The 17154-nt window shown below is 40.5% G+C and overlaps 1 long non-coding RNA gene across 4 annotated transcripts; it reads right to left on the bottom strand.

The window, feature by feature from the left end:
- Nucleotides 1-1954: 1954 nt before the first annotated feature.
- LOC109553675 (uncharacterized) lies at nucleotides 1955-17024 on the bottom strand. Of its 4 annotated transcripts, none has more exons than XR_011564659.1 (5): nucleotides 16930-17024; nucleotides 16106-16194; nucleotides 15085-15259; nucleotides 13048-13150; nucleotides 1955-2848 (listed from the first exon to the last, which is right to left on the bottom strand). It is a non-coding gene; the product is annotated as an uncharacterized lncRNA (long non-coding RNA). The 4 variants fall into 4 exon arrangements; XR_011564660.1 differs by lacking the exon at nucleotides 1955-2848 and adding an exon at nucleotides 7448-11739; XR_002180080.2 differs by lacking the exon at nucleotides 1955-2848 and having other exon boundaries at nucleotides 7448-13150.
- Nucleotides 17025-17154: the final 130 nt, after the last annotated feature.

Genomic DNA, 17154 nt, shown 5'->3' with positions numbered 1-17154 from the left:
CTTCCAAATATGTGGCCACAGATAGATGTTAGGAATCGTTCTGTAACACGGACTTCCCTAGAACATGGATAGTCTTCTTCACCGAAGCCTGGTGGTGCTGGTGCCAGAAGTGGAGCAAAGTCAAGAGGCACAGACTGGCCAGTGGGGAAAATGTTTGTGTAGGGACTCGGGGATCTTGGTGCCACTTTGAGATCCTGTCAAAGGGAATGGGAGTTTCGTGTGTGTGTTGTGTGTGTTTTCAACTGTTCTGTTGCCATCCCCCTTCACCCCTGCCATAATCCCTCTTCAGAGATTCATGGCTTAATAATTAAACCACCTCTCTCAGAGCCCCGAATCTATGTCAGTCATGTCACCCATGCCAGCCCATTGCCGTCCCCCTCTGCAGCCTCAGGAGCATGGGTTGAAATGATGCTTATGTCTTCCTTTCTTTCTTAATGGACTTGGCACAGACCAGTGGCAATGTGAAGCTAGAGTTTGGTGAATTCAAAGTCTTCTGGGACAAGCTGAAGAACTGGACAGTGTGTAATCAGTAGGTGCAAGGGAACTATATAAGCCTAGAGCTGTGCTGCCAGCCAGAAGGGCATTTGAAAGGGTGGAAGTAAGGAAGTCAAGGTGGAATTCCAATACTTACTTCTAGTACTTATGGAAGGACCACAGTGCTTCCACCCCCAAATAGGAAAACAAAGAGACCCACATATGTGGAGGCCCTTAGCCGAGCATTGCGCTTTCTTTCCTGGTGAGGAATCTCCCCCCTGCGTGGGCCCCACTAGTGCCATCCAGAGAGCCTCAGTAGAGGCTTCTGCATGCTCTTCCTTCTTAGTACCTCTGCTCTCTCCCTACAGAACCTTTTCCTTCAGTTTGATTCTGACAAATCCGGCACCATGTCCTCCTATGAGCTGTGGACCGCTCTGAAAGCAGCAGGTAAAGAAAAGCCTGGGCTGCCAACTTCAAGCTGACTCAGGTCGGGTACTGTCTGTGGAAGCCACTTGCCTCTCATGGCCTGGAAAAGAGGCTGGACTTTGACCTGAATTGATGCTTCAGCCCAGCCTCAGCTTCAGGACATGCTTACTCTGATCAGAGCACATGTTTTAAATCACTGCACAATATTGGCAGGGATCTTTAAAGTGTATCCATTAAGGATGAACTTAGCCTAACCCCTTGGAGGCCTCAGCCTCTGGCCAACTTTCTAGCCAAGCAGACTTATATATAACTTTGGTGGCAAGCTCCCAAACCTCTAATATTGGCTTTCAGATGGCAGTTAACACAGAAGAGGCAGGGCATGTTCATCCTGTGGTTTGGAGTCAGGGTTAGGGTACACAGTTTATGTACCCCTCTGTCACTGGGGCCCTGCCTCTGGCTTTGTCACCAGTAGACTGAATCCACACCAGTGAGTCCGTCTTAGCTTATATCCATTTCCTTCATGAAGGAAAGGCTCCAGGTGGCATTCCTATCCCCCTGGCTATCACTGCCAGGACACTTTGAGTCTTTAGGGCTCAGCTGTCCTTTGCACATGACGGCCACTGCCACACCCCACCAGGCCACAAAGTGTTTCTCACAAAGCATTCTTCACAGATACGCCCCTAAAATCTGGTTCCTTCCCAGGTAACACAAAATCAGGAAGTACCGTCAGCTCAGATCTGATAACAGGACAGAATGTACAAAATCAGGACCAACCTGGGTCCTGTGTGAGGCCAAAGCAACAAAACTAGTTATAAATGTAAGAGTGCCACAAAGGAGAAGGGCCTGATCTTCTTAAGAGCTGGGTAATCTCGGTGAGGAAGCAGTGAGTGGTGGCATGAGGTGAGCTCTTAATTCCCTGCCCAGGAGTTGCACCTGGGCAGCCTGGATGAAAACTGGGAATCCTAGCCACCAAACCAGCAAGGGCTAGAGGCTAGAAGCTGTTTTCCCCCGGATCTTTGCCCCAGTGAAAAATGCACATATCCCGGAGGCAGAGTCTGTAAACATAGGTACAAAGTTTATTATTAGAGACACAGCACACATGGGAGAGCACACAGAAATGTTTGTGCTTGAGACTGAAGCAGGGCGGAGATGCGCACCTGGAGAGAAAGGGTGCGGGCGCCCTCCTTAGTGAGAGGGAGCACAGTAAGGAGTCGATTAAGTCATTTATGTGGGTCAGCTCTTCTTTTCTTTTCCCACACCTCACCTACCCTGGTACTCTCCCCTGGGTTGCACATGCACCCCTCAACCAAGAAGGATCTCTAAGTGAAGGCTTCTGGGAAGAGCAAGACTCGTCACGGTCTGGCATTATCCCTTGGCTTCTGACCCACAAGGGGCCTTCCCAGCATGTTTAGTGTCTTCCTTGTCCCAAAAGAGGGGGAGGAGATCCCTTAATTCTTTACTCAGGGTTTTGCCTCTGCCTCTCTGTGTCCTTGCCATGATTGTTTCCTTGAGATGTTTACAAGAGATAGAGACTGGATATTTACCCTGCTTCTGTGGTTATAGCCATTTGGAGGCAAACAGGAGGCTGACTGTAAATGCCTCATCTGGAGCCCACCTAACTGTTACTCAGGAAATGCAAACAAGAGGCTAATTGTAAATGTCTAACCTATAGCCCATCTATCTCCCACGTTAACCACCTCCCCCCCATGAGAGATATGAGCCCTAATAAATCTTTATTGGGAAGATGAAGAGCAAAGGTCTGATTTCCATAACTTCTTCAAGCTGGCAAGGAACTCGTAGACTGTACCTAGTGGGGGTCACAGAGCTCTCATGCTGTCTTATTAAGTGGGCTCCAGGGTAACTTCTGTTGTTGTTCCAGCAGGGTTTCTTCCCAAGAGTGGTTGGAATCTCTGCGTCACCATTACCTTGTCTGGGAAATCGTCGTGTCCTTAAAAAGAACAAACTAGACAAGTTGATTAAAAAGATGCGTACCAAAGATCAATAAAAAAAAATTATTATAACCAGGTTCAAGCAGGAGTAAAACCAAGGTTACATTCGGTAGCAACTTTGACCCTGGTCCAGATAGAGTCAACATTTGGGTTACCCTGTTCCAAAGAATGGAGCCATTTGGCATGGTCATATACATTTTTAATGTTTTTTTTTTTTTCCTTTTAATTAAACCAGTGCTATTGATGGAGGTACAACAGACCCAGTTAGAAGCAGTTGAAGGAGTGATAATCTGAATGTTAACAGACAACATAAATCTCATTTCTTTTTAGGAGAATGAGCCTGAAACCCAATTTGGACCTGGGCTTTAGGGAGACTTGTAGCCAGGTAGTCATTTCCAGGTTTGTCCAAGAAGTTCTAACTTTTTAATGTGGTATTAACATATAAGCCAAAGCAGTTGTCACCATTAACAATTTTAGTGTTTTTCTAAGGATGAGAAGATGCAAGAATTTGGGCTCAAGGAAATCCTTTCATGAAAATATCTAACTATCTGAAGGCCTGTTGTGTCTATTTTTCCAGAGCACAGAGTGAGTGCCTAATTTGTGACATCCACCCTGAATTCCGCTCAGGGGATACTGAAGGTCAATATAGAGGCTCTATATTGCTATAGAGGCTGCTATGGAGGGAACCTTTAAGGTCATAGTTTGACCATGGTTTGGCAGCATGTCATGGCCATTTTGTCCCACTGTGCTGGGAGTGCTTACTCCCAGGTTTGGTGAAGGTTCCACCGATTTGGCCGCTCAGTGCGGTCCTGACCAGGCCTGGACCAGGCCCATGAGGAGCAGCAGTCCCTGGGCCATACTGTCTTACTGGCCTCCTGGTCCAGGAAAATATTCCCTCTTGTTGCTTCTTCTCCTGTCTAGAGCCACATAATTACAACCATCGATCTCATATGGAACTACATGGCGTCATTTTGTCAGTGGCTCGGTCACGCACTCGGTAATGTAAGGGGCAACACTTCTCGAAATAGGCAATGTGAAAACAGTATGGCAGTGATAGTAAAGTCCTAAGTAAGAACCTAGGAACAGCCCAGTGAATACCTAAGTTACAGGAACAGCCCAGCATATACCTAAGTTATCTGACTTAGTCTCTTCTGTGTGTGGCAAAGTAGCCTCACTTGTGTCTGACTTTTTGCGATTCTATGGACTCCAGCCCACCAGGCTCCCCTGTCCCTGGGATTCTCCAAGCGAGAACACTGGTGTGGGTTGCCACGCCATCCTCCAGGGAATCTTCCCAACCAAGGAATCAAACCTGCATCTCTTAAGTGTCCTGCACTGGCAGGTGCATTCTTTACCACTAGTGCCCCCTGGGAAGCCCCTGTCCATTTTGTACTGATCCTTATTTCTTAGGGAAACTATGCGTTGGCATTGCCCATGAGGCACCAGCCTAGTTTACGAGTGTTACTAGATTGCTTATCCTTAGTATGATTTAATTGTTCTCAGCATAGAGGAGCCTTTACATTTAAATTACCATAAATCCATCCCATAATTGTGGGAGGTTTTATTCCTTGGTTGAAATTTTGTTTGTTTCTCTGCTTGAACTTGAGTAATAGAGAAAAACTTATATTTATGGCCAAGATCAGAGAAGGAATTATTAATTGGTTGACTGAGGGGATCTCATCTAGTAATACTAACATGACTAGTATTCTAGTAATGAATGACTATAATTTTATTCTTATATCTTATAATCTTATTAAGATACATTTCCTAAGAGTCAGCCAATTAGAGCCTTGGAGTGAAGAAATCAACCAAGGTAACCCAGAAGTGCTAGACTATTTAATTAGCCACAGACCCATTAGACTGATTTTTAAAACTAGCATAGGATCATGTCTATGATAGAAAATTATTTGATAAATATGCAAAGGTCAAAGAAGTGAAAAAGAAATGTTATAAAAAGTCATACAAAATCAGGTCAGGACCTTTGGCAAGTCGTCTACTTCTGATGTCACCTTTTTATCCTCATGTGAGTGTAATTTTTCCTCTAAGTGTTGTTTGAAGGTGGTTTTGAGATCAGCAGTCCTCTCTATAGGTTAGTCCACTGCAGGGACCTTTTTTGAGGGGAAATTAATCCAAGAGTTACTTCCCTTCAGTTTCACTGTGTGTGAGCTAGTTAAAAGTACCTGATTAGAGTCCTTCTGTCCAGGCTGGTGATAATGATAGCTTATACTGAACGGTGTCAGAGTCCCAATCTCTGAAGAAGACAATTTGGCTTTGGGACCAGAGATGAGGCTTCAGGCACTCAGAGCTTTGTGTGGCAAAAGTTTTATTACTGTGAAAAAGGGGTGGAGAAAGCTTCTGACATAGACATCAGAAGGGCCCAGAGAAAGTCTTATCAAGGCCTTATATACTTTTGCAATTGGTTACTAGCAATAGAAAGGTCTTACCAGACCCACTCCTAGAACATACATCTTAAGATAACAGAATTAGTCAGAAAGTTCTTAAGGAGAAACACGTCCTCAAGCAAGATACTTTGTTGTTATATAACCATTAATATAACCAAACCAAACCATTAATAAGCCAAAGAAAGGCAATGCCAAAGCATGCTCAAATTACTGCACAATTGCACTCATCTCACACACCAGTAAAGTAATGCTCAAAATTCTCCAAGCCAGGCTTCAGCAATACATGAACCATGAACTTCGAGATGTTCAAGCTGGTTTTAGAAAAGCCAAAGGAACCAGAGATCAAATTGCCAACAAGAGAGTTCCAGAAAAACATCTATTTCTGCTTTATTGATCATGCCAAAGCCTTTGACTGTGTGGATCACAATAAACTGTGGAAAATTCTGAAAGAGATGGGAATACCAGACCACCTGACCTGCCTCTTGAGAAACCTGTATGCAGGTCAGGAAGCAACAGTTAGAACTGGACATGGAACAACAGACTGGTTCCAAATAGGAAAAGGAGTACGTCAAGGCTGTATATCATCACCCTGCTTATTTAACTTCTACGCAGAGTACATCATGAGAAACGCTGGGCTGGAAGAAGCACATGCTGGAATCAAGATTGCCAAGAGAAATATCAATAACTTCAGATATGCAGATGACAGCACCCTTATGGCAGAAAGTGAAGAGGAACTAAAAAGCCTCTTGATGAAAGTGAAAGAGGAGAGTGAAAAAGTTGGCTTAAAGCTCAACATTCAGAAAACAAAGAACATGGCATCTGGTCCCATCACTTCATGGCAAATAGATGGGAAACAGTGGAAACAGTGTCAGACTTTATTTTGGGGGCTCCAAAATCACTGCAGATGGTGATTGCAACCATGAAATTAAAAGACACTTATTCCTTGGAAGGAAAGTTATGATCAACCTAGAGAGCATATTAAAAAGCAGAGACATTACTTTGTCAACAAAGGTCTGTCTAGTCACGGCTATGGTTTTTCCAGTGGTCATGTATAGATGTGAGAGTTGGACTGTGAAGAAAGCTGAGCACTGAAGAATTGTTGCTTTTGAACTGTGGTGTTGGAAAAGACTCTTGAGAGTCCCTTGGACTGCAAGGAGACCCAACCAGCCCATCCTAAAGGAGATCAGTCCTGGGTGTTCATTGGAAGGATTGATGCTGAAGCTGAAGAAAGTCCAATACTTTGGCCACCTGATGCGATGAGTTGACTCATTTGAAAAGATCCTGATGCTGGGAGGGATTGGGGGCAGGAGGAGAAGGGGACGACAGAGGATGAGATAGCTGGATGGTATCACCGACTCGATGGACATGAGTTTGGGTAAACTCTGGGAGTTGGTGGTGGACAGGGAGGCCTGGAGTGCTGCGATTCATGGGGTCACAAAGAGTCAGACACGATTCAATGACTGAACTGAACTGAAGGAAAAACTTACCCTTGAGCAAGATGTATTGATTTATTGTATAATCATTAGCTCTGGGCTTAAAGAAAGTTTGTTTTAAGGATGGTTGTCATAACAACTCAAAACATAAGAAAAAACCTTTTATGTGACTAAGACAAAGGAATAGAGGGGAAAAAAAATTGGCCTTTTCTCCTCCTGGAGAGCCCCAGACCCCTTTCTCTTCTTCTAGGGTCCTGGACTCCTTATCAACGTACCTAAGAATAAACTCTCTCAATAGTCCTTTGAATTCTTTCTTTTCCAGAATGTATAATCCTTTCGTGGCAGGTTACAAGGCATCCGATGTTCATCCAAAAATAGATTGCTGATATAAACTTTAGAAATAAACTTAAGAGTGTCCCTTAATAGATTGGTTAAACTTTTTAGCAATATAATGTAACAGCAAGGAACTAACTGGAAAGTGAGTCTTGGCAAACACAGGTCTTAATTAACAAAACCGGAATGTAATATTTAGTGAAACATAAAAAAAATTTTTTTCCATTGTGAGAGCATTAATCCTGCAGCCAAGGAAGGCTTTATCCCATCAAATAAAAGGGGTTTGTCAGGGGGCCAGAAAAAACCAAGTGAATTTTTCATAACCCTAACTCATTTACAGCTATTGTTTACCCATTTTAAATTCCCTGATTTTGGAGTAGACTGCTGCCATGCTTTAAGGACATCAGGATAGCAAAAGAGTGACAGTGAGGGGTTAATTTTTTTAATTAATTTATTTATTTTAACTGGAGGCTAATTACAATATTGTAGTGGTTTTTACCATACATTGACATGAATCAGCCATGGGTGTACATGTGTCCCCCATCTTGAACCCCCCTCCCATCTCCTTCCCCATCCCATCCCTCAGGGTCATCCCAGTGCACCAGCCCTGAGTACCCTGTCTCATAAATCAAACCCTGATGGGCAATCTGTTTCACATATGATAATATACATGTTTCAATGCTATTCTCTTAAATCATTCCACCCTTGTCTTCTCCCAAAGAGTCCAAAAGACTGTTCTTTACATCTGTGTTTCTTTTTCTGTCTCTTATATAGGGTCATCATTACCATCTTTCTAAATTCCATATATATGCTTTAGTATACTGTATTGGTGTTTTTCTTTCTGACATACTTCACTCTGTATAATAGGCTCCAGTTTCATTCACCTCATTAGAACTGATTCCAATGCATTCTTTTTAATGGCTGAGTAATATTCCTTTGTGTATATGTACCACAGCTTTCTTGTCCATTCATCTGCTGATGGACATCTAGGTTGCTTCCATGTCCTGGCTATTGTAAACAGTGCTGCGATGAACATTGGGGTACACGTGTCGCTTTCAATTCTGGTTTCCTCAGTGTGTATGCCCAGCAGTGGGATTGCTGGGTTGTATGGCAGTTCTATATCCAGTTTTTCAAGGACTCTCCACAATGTTCTCCATAGTGGCTGTACTAGTTTGCATTCCCACCAACAGTGTAAGAGGGTTCCCTTTTCTCCACACCCTCTCCAGCACTTATTGTTTGTAGACTTTTTGATAGCAGCCATTCTGACCAGCATGAGATGGTACCTCATTGTGTTTTTGACTTGCATTTCTCTGATAATGAGTGATGCTGAGCATCTTTTCGTGTGTGTGTTAGCCATCTGTATGTCTTCTTTGGAGAAATGTCTGTTTAGTTCTTTGGCCCATTTTTTGATTGGGTCATTTATTTTTCTGGAATTGAGCTGCAAGAAGTACTTGTATATTTTTGAGATTAATTTTTTGTCAGTTTCTTCATTTGCTATTATTTCTCTCATTCTGAAGGCTGTCTTTTCACCTTGCTTATAGTTTCCTTCGTTGTGCAAAAGCTTTTAAGTTTAATTAGGTCTGATTTGTTTACTTTTGCTTTTATTTCCATTCCTCTGGGAGGTGGGTCATAGAGGATCCTGCTGTAACTTATGTCAGAGAGTGTTTTGCCTACGTTTTCCTCTAGGACTTTTATAGTTTCTGGTCCTACATTTATATTTTTAATCCATTTTCAGTTTATTTTTGTGTATGGTGTTACAAAGTGTTCTAGTTTCATTCTTTTACAAGTGGTTGACCAGTTTTTTCAGCACCACTTGTTGAAGAGATTGTCTTTTCTCCATTGTATATTCTTGCCTCCTTTGTCAAAGGTAAGGTGTCCATAGGTGTGTGGATTTATCTCTGGGCTTTCTATTTTGTCCCATTGATCTATATTTCTGTCTTGTGCCAGTACCATACTGTCTTAATGACTGTAGCTTTGTAGTATAGTCTGAATCAGGCAGGTTGATTCCTCCAGTTCCGTTCTTCCTTCTCAAGATTGCTTTGGCTATTCAAAGTTTTTTTGTATTTCCATACAAATTGTCAAATTATTTGTTCTAATTCTCTGAAAAATACCGTTGGTAGCTTGATAGGGATTGCATTGAATCTATAGATTGCTTTGGGTAGTATACTCATTTTCACTATATTGATTCTTCCAATCAATGAACATGGTATATTTCTCCATCTATTAGTGTCCTCTTTGATTTCTTTCATCAGTGTTTCATAGTTTTCTATATATAGGTCTTTTGTTTCTTTAGGTAGATTTATTCCTAAGTATTTTATTCTTTTCATTGCCATGGTGAATGGAATTGTTTCCTTAATTTCTCTTTCTGTTTTCTCATTGTTAGTGTATAGAAATGCAAGGGATTTCTGTGTGTTAATTTTATATCCTGAAACTTTACTATATTCATTGATTAGCTCTAGTAATTTTCTGGTGATGTCTTTAGGGTTTTCTGCAAACAGTGAGAGTTTTACTTCTTCTTTTCCAATCTGGATTCCTTTTATTTCTTTTTCTTCTCTGACTGCTGTGGCTAAAACTTCCAAAACTATGTTGAATAGTAGTGGTGAGAGTGGGCACCTTTGTCTTGATCCTGACTTTAGGGGAAATGCATTCAATTTTTCACCATTGAGGATAATGTTTGCTGTGGGTTTATGATATATGGCTTTTATTATGTTGAGATATGTTCCTTCTATGCCTACTTTCTGGAGGGTTTTTATCATAAATGGATGTTGAATTTTGTCAAATTCTTTCTCTACATCTATTGAGATAATCATACGGTTTTTATCTTTCAGTTTGTTAATTGGTGTATCACATTGATTGATTTGCAAATACTGGGTTAATTTTTGTAGAAGTAGAATAAGCTTCATCTATGTGTGCCGTAATCTCTATAGATCATTGTGAAATAATATTTATTTACTATATCAAAGTAATAAAAGATTTTAAAAACAAATATAAATCACTTAAAGGCAAAGAAATTCACAGTCTGTTATAAAAAGCCACACTACAAGAAAACCTTGTTCTCTTAACAAAGAGAGAAAACCAGATTCCCGTTTGGTGTCAGCTTATTGTTAACTACAAAATTTGTTTACCTAGTTAATTTCAATTTAATCTTGTAAAACATATTTAAAAAATAAATCTTGTAGAAGTAATAATTTTGCAAAGGCATCAGAGATTAAACCATAGTCATCTGTAATGATAGGCTTAAGAAGACACATTTGAAATCTGATTACAATGCAATAGCTTGGTTACTGCTGTGACATATAACACTTTAAATTAGCAATTAGAATTATGACTGGTAACATTTGCCAGGAAATATCAGACCTTTATGAATTTCATCTAATTGTTAAAACATCTGCATTAGTGATTACTACCACACAGCATTCACTGTCAAACAATAGTTATTCACTTAGCCTAAGTAACAGTGAAAGATTTCAAAGGCCGTTTAAATCTTAAGAAAACTTGTACCATGTACAGAACTCTTTTCTCAGTTTCCACTTTCCACAAACCTTCCTTTTACTTTCTATATCCATCAATTATCCCAGTCAGAAACAGTCATCTGTAAGTCAGACCTACTTCCTTTTTCCTTAATAAAATGTAAGAATAAAATGTAATTCCATTTCTCGTTATCTTATTTACCAAAAACACGCAACTTACTCTCTTTAAGCAACCATGAACTGTCCTTTATCAGCTCTCTATAGATTGTTAAACATAGATCACCCAAAGTTCTTATCTTATTTGTATTTTTTTCTTAAAAGTCTCTTCACATTGAATTACTTTCCTTGGTGACAAATTGTAACAAATATAGCATCCTATTAGTGTATATTAAACCTAAGCACAATAAAAGTATTACACAGTGTTGATGACTGAAGACATGTCTCTACTGATTAGATCAAGCAAACAGAATAGAGTTCATTTACAAATTCACTCTTGCCATCTCCTGTTAGACAACTTCCAGTTTACCTTTTTTTCATGGACCTAACAATCCAGGTTCCTATGCAATATGGTTCTTTATCACATCAGACTTTACTTCCACCACCAGACATATCCACAACCAGGGATTGTTTCTGCTTTGGCTCAGCCTCTTCATTCCTTCTGGAGCTATTTATCTACTCTTCTCCAGTAGCATATTGAGCACCTCCTGACCTGGGGAGTTCATCTTTCAGTGTCACATCTTTTTACCTTTTCATACTGTTCATAAGATTCTTAAGGCGAGAATGCTGAAGTGGTTTGCCATTCCCTTCTCCAGTGGACCAGAACTCTCCACCCCATGACCCATCCGTCTTGGGTAGCCCTACAAGGCATGGCTCATAGTTTCATTGAGTTAGACAAGGTTGTGATCCATGTGATCAATTTCATTAGTGTTCTGTGAGTGTGGTTTTCATTCCGTCTGCCCTCTGATGGATGAGGATAAGAGGTGATGGAATTTCAGCTGAGCTATTTAAAATTCTTAAAGATGATGCTGTGAAAGTGCTTCACTCAATGTGTAAGCAAATTTGAAAAACTCAATAGTGGCCACAGGACTGGAAAATGTCAGTTTTCATTCCAAACCCAAAGAAGGGCAGTGCCAAAGAATGTTCAAACTAACACACAATTGCACTCATTTCACACGCTAGCAAGATAATATTCAAAATTCTCCATGCCATGCTTCAATAGTAGGTGAACTGAGAACTTCCAGATGTACATGCTGGACTTTAGAAAAGGCATAGGAATCACAGGTTAAACTGCTACATCTGTTGGATCATAGATAAAGCAAGATAATTCTACAAAAACATCTACTTCTGCTTCATTGACTATGCTAAAGCCTTTGACTGCATGGATCACAACAAACTGTGAAATTCTTAAAGATAGGAATACCAGAGCACCTTACGTGCCTCCTAAGAAACCTGAATACAGGTCAAGAAGCAACAGTTAGAACTGGACATGGAGCAACAGGCTGTATAAATGTATAAATTTGCACACAATTACACCTGTCCTTTTTACTTGTCCTTCCTCCTGCTGAGTCACAGAATCAGCTTTAAAATAGAAAATATTTATTTTGCATAATACTGCTACAGCAATGGCTAAAAATAACTCTTATATGCTTTTAATAATTAAGGCTGCATACCTTGTTCTAACTGAGAAGTAATTCATAAACTAATTTGGATATCTGGGAACTAGTAACATGCAATAGATCCTTCTTTCTTATTTTTCTCTCCCTTTCATCCTTTTGTATACTGTTTTAAAAGGCAAAACCCTGTAAAGTGATAAAGACCCTAAGTAAATAAAAATGGTTTGAAGGAAAAAATTACACATGTAGCTTTCTTCATATATAATTCATTAAAATCTTGATTTACAGGAAAGATAAGCTAGGAGATATTCAGATTATAATTTCTTTCTTGTAGTGCTCAATTAATTGTTATCCTTCTATAATTTGTGTGTGTTTAGGAGTCCAGAATTACATCTATTCCTCGTGCTAAACCTATTTGACGATTGCTCCTGTTGTAGCTGTATTATTTATCCACTATAATTAGAAAAGCAAAAAAAAAGAAAAGCAACACTGCTTTCTCTTAGGAACTTTTTTTTCTCCAGGTGATATCTATATATCTAACTCTGTTATTCACCAGGGAATTATCTTGGTCTCTGACTGCTGCTGCTGTTTGCCGGTGCTACCTTCAGCTTTACCACTGTGCAAGTATCAATAAACCACGATCACTGCATGATGAACATCATATATATGTTCCCAAATTTTGCATGGTTCTCATGTAACTGTCCCTTTCACACATAACTGTCCCTTCTATTGGCAAATGATACTTTTAACAGGTAGTTGATTTCTTCTATGGGGTCAAATTTGTATATAAATAATTCGTGCAGAACTAATCTTTTTACATTTTTTATCTCCTCCTTTGTCTCCCTCCCTCCATCTGTCCATCAATCATGTTCAGTGTATCAGTACTATGCTAATACTATAGGGAACAGAAAGAAGCATAAGACTTAATCTTGTCCTCAAGTACAGCTTACCAGTGGGGCTTCCTTGGTGGGCCAGTGGTTAGGACTGCGTGCTCGCAATGCAGTGGTCCCAGATTCCATCTCTCTTTAGGGAACTAGATCCTGCATGCCAGAACTGAAAGAAAAAAAAAAAAAAAACCTATATTCTGCAACTAAAAAGATCCTACATGCTGCAACTAAGATCTGCAGCCAAAACAAATAAATAATTTTTTAAAGTATGGCTTACTATCGATTGAGGGAAAAAAATGTGCATATGTGCACATAAAAGATCAACAACCAGAATGCTGTATGATATGGCACAAGTAACCAGCACAAATCATACAGTCTAGAAGATCCAAGGAAGACATCTGGGGCTGGAATGATGTGATGTGTTGACTGAGTCTGAGGAATAGTCTGACATAAAGGGAAAAGCACAGGCAATAAATTGGAAGACCAGGTGTTCACTTCCACAACCGACTACTGTAACCTGAACTTAATTTCTCTCATCTGCAAGTTGGGAACCATGATTATAATAATACTTCTCTTCTACTTCAATCTATGAATCATACAATCAAATACAATTATATAAGATGTTCTGAAAACATTAAAAAAATTCCAACCTAAGGGTGTGTTTTAATTTTTCATCACCTACCATAGTGTTTATGTTCAAACATCACTAATAATTAAGAAATGTTAAAAGTTCAATAGGAAGAGGGGAGCAATGCTGATATATATGTTATTTAATTGGGAGAAAAAATGACAAAATAAAAGACAGGACTGTCATAAAAATATGACTTTTTTAGGTACAATCCATACTATATTATACCCATACTTAATTAAAAACTAATAACTGTTGTGAATAATGTGGGGATAATGATAGGCAATACTTACTGAACTTTCACTATGTGCCAGGGGCTGTGCTAAGAACTTTTTATGTATTGTCTAATTTAATCTTCATGACAATCCTAAGAATCTATCATCGTTGTTCCCATTTCACAGAGGGGGAAACCCTGGGTCAGAGAGATTTTCATTTGGCAAAGTCACACAGCTAGTAACAAGCACAGGGTTTGAATCTAGATCTGTCTAACTTCTAAGCCTCTATTTTTTTAAATTATTTATTTATTTTTGGCTGTGCTGTGTCTTTTTTGCTGCATGGGCTTCTCTCTAGCTGTGGCTAGAGGCTGTCTTGTTGCTCTAGGGTGAGGGTTTCAATAGTTGTGGAAGGTGGGCTCAATAGTTGTGGCTCCCTGGCTCAATAGTTGTGGCACATAGGCTCAGCAGCTCCGTGGAATGTGGGATCTTCCTAGATCAGGGATTAAACCCACGACTCCTGCATTGGCAGGTGGATTCTGTATCACTGAGCCACCAGGGAAGCCCTAAGCCTGTATTGTTATCCAGTAATTTTCATAACTTTGGCACGTCACACAAAAGGCAGTGATAAAGTCAGAACCAAATTGAAGTGCTTTGATGTATTTATTAAATCAGATAAGAAATGGATATTTAAATAATAAATTATTACAAGCAAAGGTGAAGTGAGGAATGAAGCTTTAGAAGGAAGAGAAAGGCCAGTGCATAAATGACCTAATTTGCCATGTATGACCATTTAAATTTGATTCTGTAGGTAATAAGGAGCCACAGAAGGTTTTAAGTACAGAAATGTGATCACTGCCTGCCTGGCATAGTGTTGGTGCTCCATACACACTTCATGAACAAATGAATGAATGGAATTTGCCTTTTAGAAAGACTGACCTAATGACATTGTGAAATATGGTTTGGAGGGAACTAAGACTGAAAGTAGAAAAGCTCCTGTAAAAGTCTGGGAAAAGAAGCAGAGCTGTACTGGAGCTGACCGGCACTGGTTTGAAGAGGCAATCATGTATACTTCTTCCCAGCCTCAGGTTCAGTGACATTCAGCGGATGGTTTGAAACCAGCCCTGGTGGGGTATCTACACCACAGATCTCAGAAAACACTACAGATCAGGGCTCTCTTTTTGGAGAGCAGATTTACCAACACACTACTGGCCTGAACAAAAGCTACAGCAATGAGACAGAAGAAGAAAAAATACTTACTAGAGGGGTTAATGAAGTAGAATCAGCAGTGCTTATCATCAGCTGGTTGATGGGTGAGGAGGGTCAGTGAGGGAGATCACACAATGGTTTATCATGTTATTGGGTTGCATGATTCCAACAGGATACTGGTGCCTCTTACCAAGAAGAGTTCAAGATAGGCAAAAGATAGTGAATTCTGTTCAGGAAAAACGGAGGTATTTGTGAAACATGATGGTAAAGATGTCCAGAAGACAGTGGCTATATAGATGTGAGAGTAAAGGGAGAGGTATGGATTCAATATGAAATATGGGAACCATTAGGCTGTAACTGACAGTGGAAGTCAGTTGGAACTGAAACACTGGGAGTAGATGAACTTTTAAAGCAAAATAAAGGGACAGAACCCTTAAAAACGCTGTGGTAAGTCTTCAAGTTTTATAAAGTAAATATACATAAAGCCACATGCTCTTTTGTACAAAGACAGTTTGGGTAAGTAGGTAGAATTATATTTTCTGTGTAAATACTGAATTTGGAATAAAATTATCACAGCAATGTATATGAGTCTTAAAGAATATTCACATCTGATGAAAACAGATTTATAGATCAGATTTATAAGAACTTTATAGCAAGGCTTATCAAAATGACACTTTAAAACAACAAAGACTTTAAATATTCAAAAAAATTTTTTATATCTATCAAACGTCTGAAAGAATAAAAACACTCTAGAAAAATGTAAAGAAAAGTTGTTGCAGAAATCAGCTAAAATGTAATTATAAGGAATTCTATCCCATACTTTTAGCTTGACATTGTAGTGTAACTGTTCATTTCTTTGCCTCTGCCACTAGACTTCATGGGCGGTGAAAAGAAGGCTGTGTTTTTTATCTAAGTTTGTGGCCTTGTACATAATGTGTACTCAGAAAATAATCAAACAAACAAAATCCAACCCTGTTTCTTCCATGACAGAGTGAGAGATTTGGACAGATGACCTAAAAGGTCCCTTTCAATACTGAGAATTTTTGAAAAGGAAGTGGTGATAGTTGCTTACCACTTAGAAGTGGGCTTGGTGGTCGCACTCAACGGGCCAGTGAAAGACTCTCAGCTCAATATGACACTAGTAAGAATTTTCTTACAAACCTATCCAACAGAGAAAAAGCTGTTTCAGGAAGTGGCTCTTTGAAATAAATGGAACCTGAGAGCTAGAAGCGTCCTTAGATAGCTTTAGATAAGGTTATCCTAATCTTTTTTCATGCCATTGTCCACATGGAAAATGGCGGTACTGCACATCGATCAATATCTCAAGGCATAATTGTCACAGGTTCTCAGAGCTTTGGTTGGGAAATGATCTCGTCCAACATCCTCGTCTGCAGTGGGGGAAATTAAATCTTACAGCGGGGAAGTGACATTTCCAGATCAAGACGTTAATGCAAATGATGGAGCTAGAACTCTAGTCTCCGGACAGATAACTAGTCAGTCTCCTCCCCACAAAGTAAGCAGGGTTGGATGTCAAGCTTGCCGATTAGGTCAGCGATAGTCTCAGTGGATGGGGCTATGGTCTGGATCTGTGTTGCTTTAAATGTGGTCCCATAACCACTGGCATCAGAGCTTGTTAAACCTTGAGGAACTTGTTAAGATAGCTGAGACATGGGACCCACACAAACACGGAATCAGGCTCTGCGGCAAGGCCCGGGAATCTGCATTTTAAGGTTAGAAACCGTGATCCATCCCACCTCCTCTACGGTAATTTTGGACTACGCGCTCCGACTTGAACTGAGGGACTCTGCTGGGCGCATATCGCCCAGCAACCTGACCTCAGAGCAGCGTGGGCGGCACGGCTACCGCCGTTCTAGCCGTAAACTGTCTGTTACGTACTAGCCCTTCCAGTCGTCACAAACCAGCCAGGGCCCCATCCGTGTGAGGACACCGCCGTGCCTCCAATCAGCCTCCTGGCCGGGCGGCTGAGCAGGCTGCCGGGGGGTGGGGGGGTGGGGTTGGGACAGAGGCGGCTCAGCTTCGCCCCCTCGAGGCCAGGTCCCTCCGCAGGCTAGCCGGGTTGCAGTTTCCCTTCTCCGCCTCCGAGCGCCTTTTTCTTCGTAG

This window comes from Bos indicus, chromosome 28 (assembly GCF_029378745.1).
Source record: "Bos indicus isolate NIAB-ARS_2022 breed Sahiwal x Tharparkar chromosome 28, NIAB-ARS_B.indTharparkar_mat_pri_1.0, whole genome shotgun sequence".
In the NCBI taxonomy this organism is placed as follows: Eukaryota; Metazoa; Chordata; class Mammalia; order Artiodactyla; family Bovidae; genus Bos; species Bos indicus.
The sequence above is the reverse complement of the archived record's forward strand: the minus strand, read 5'-3'. Positions and strand labels throughout refer to the sequence as shown.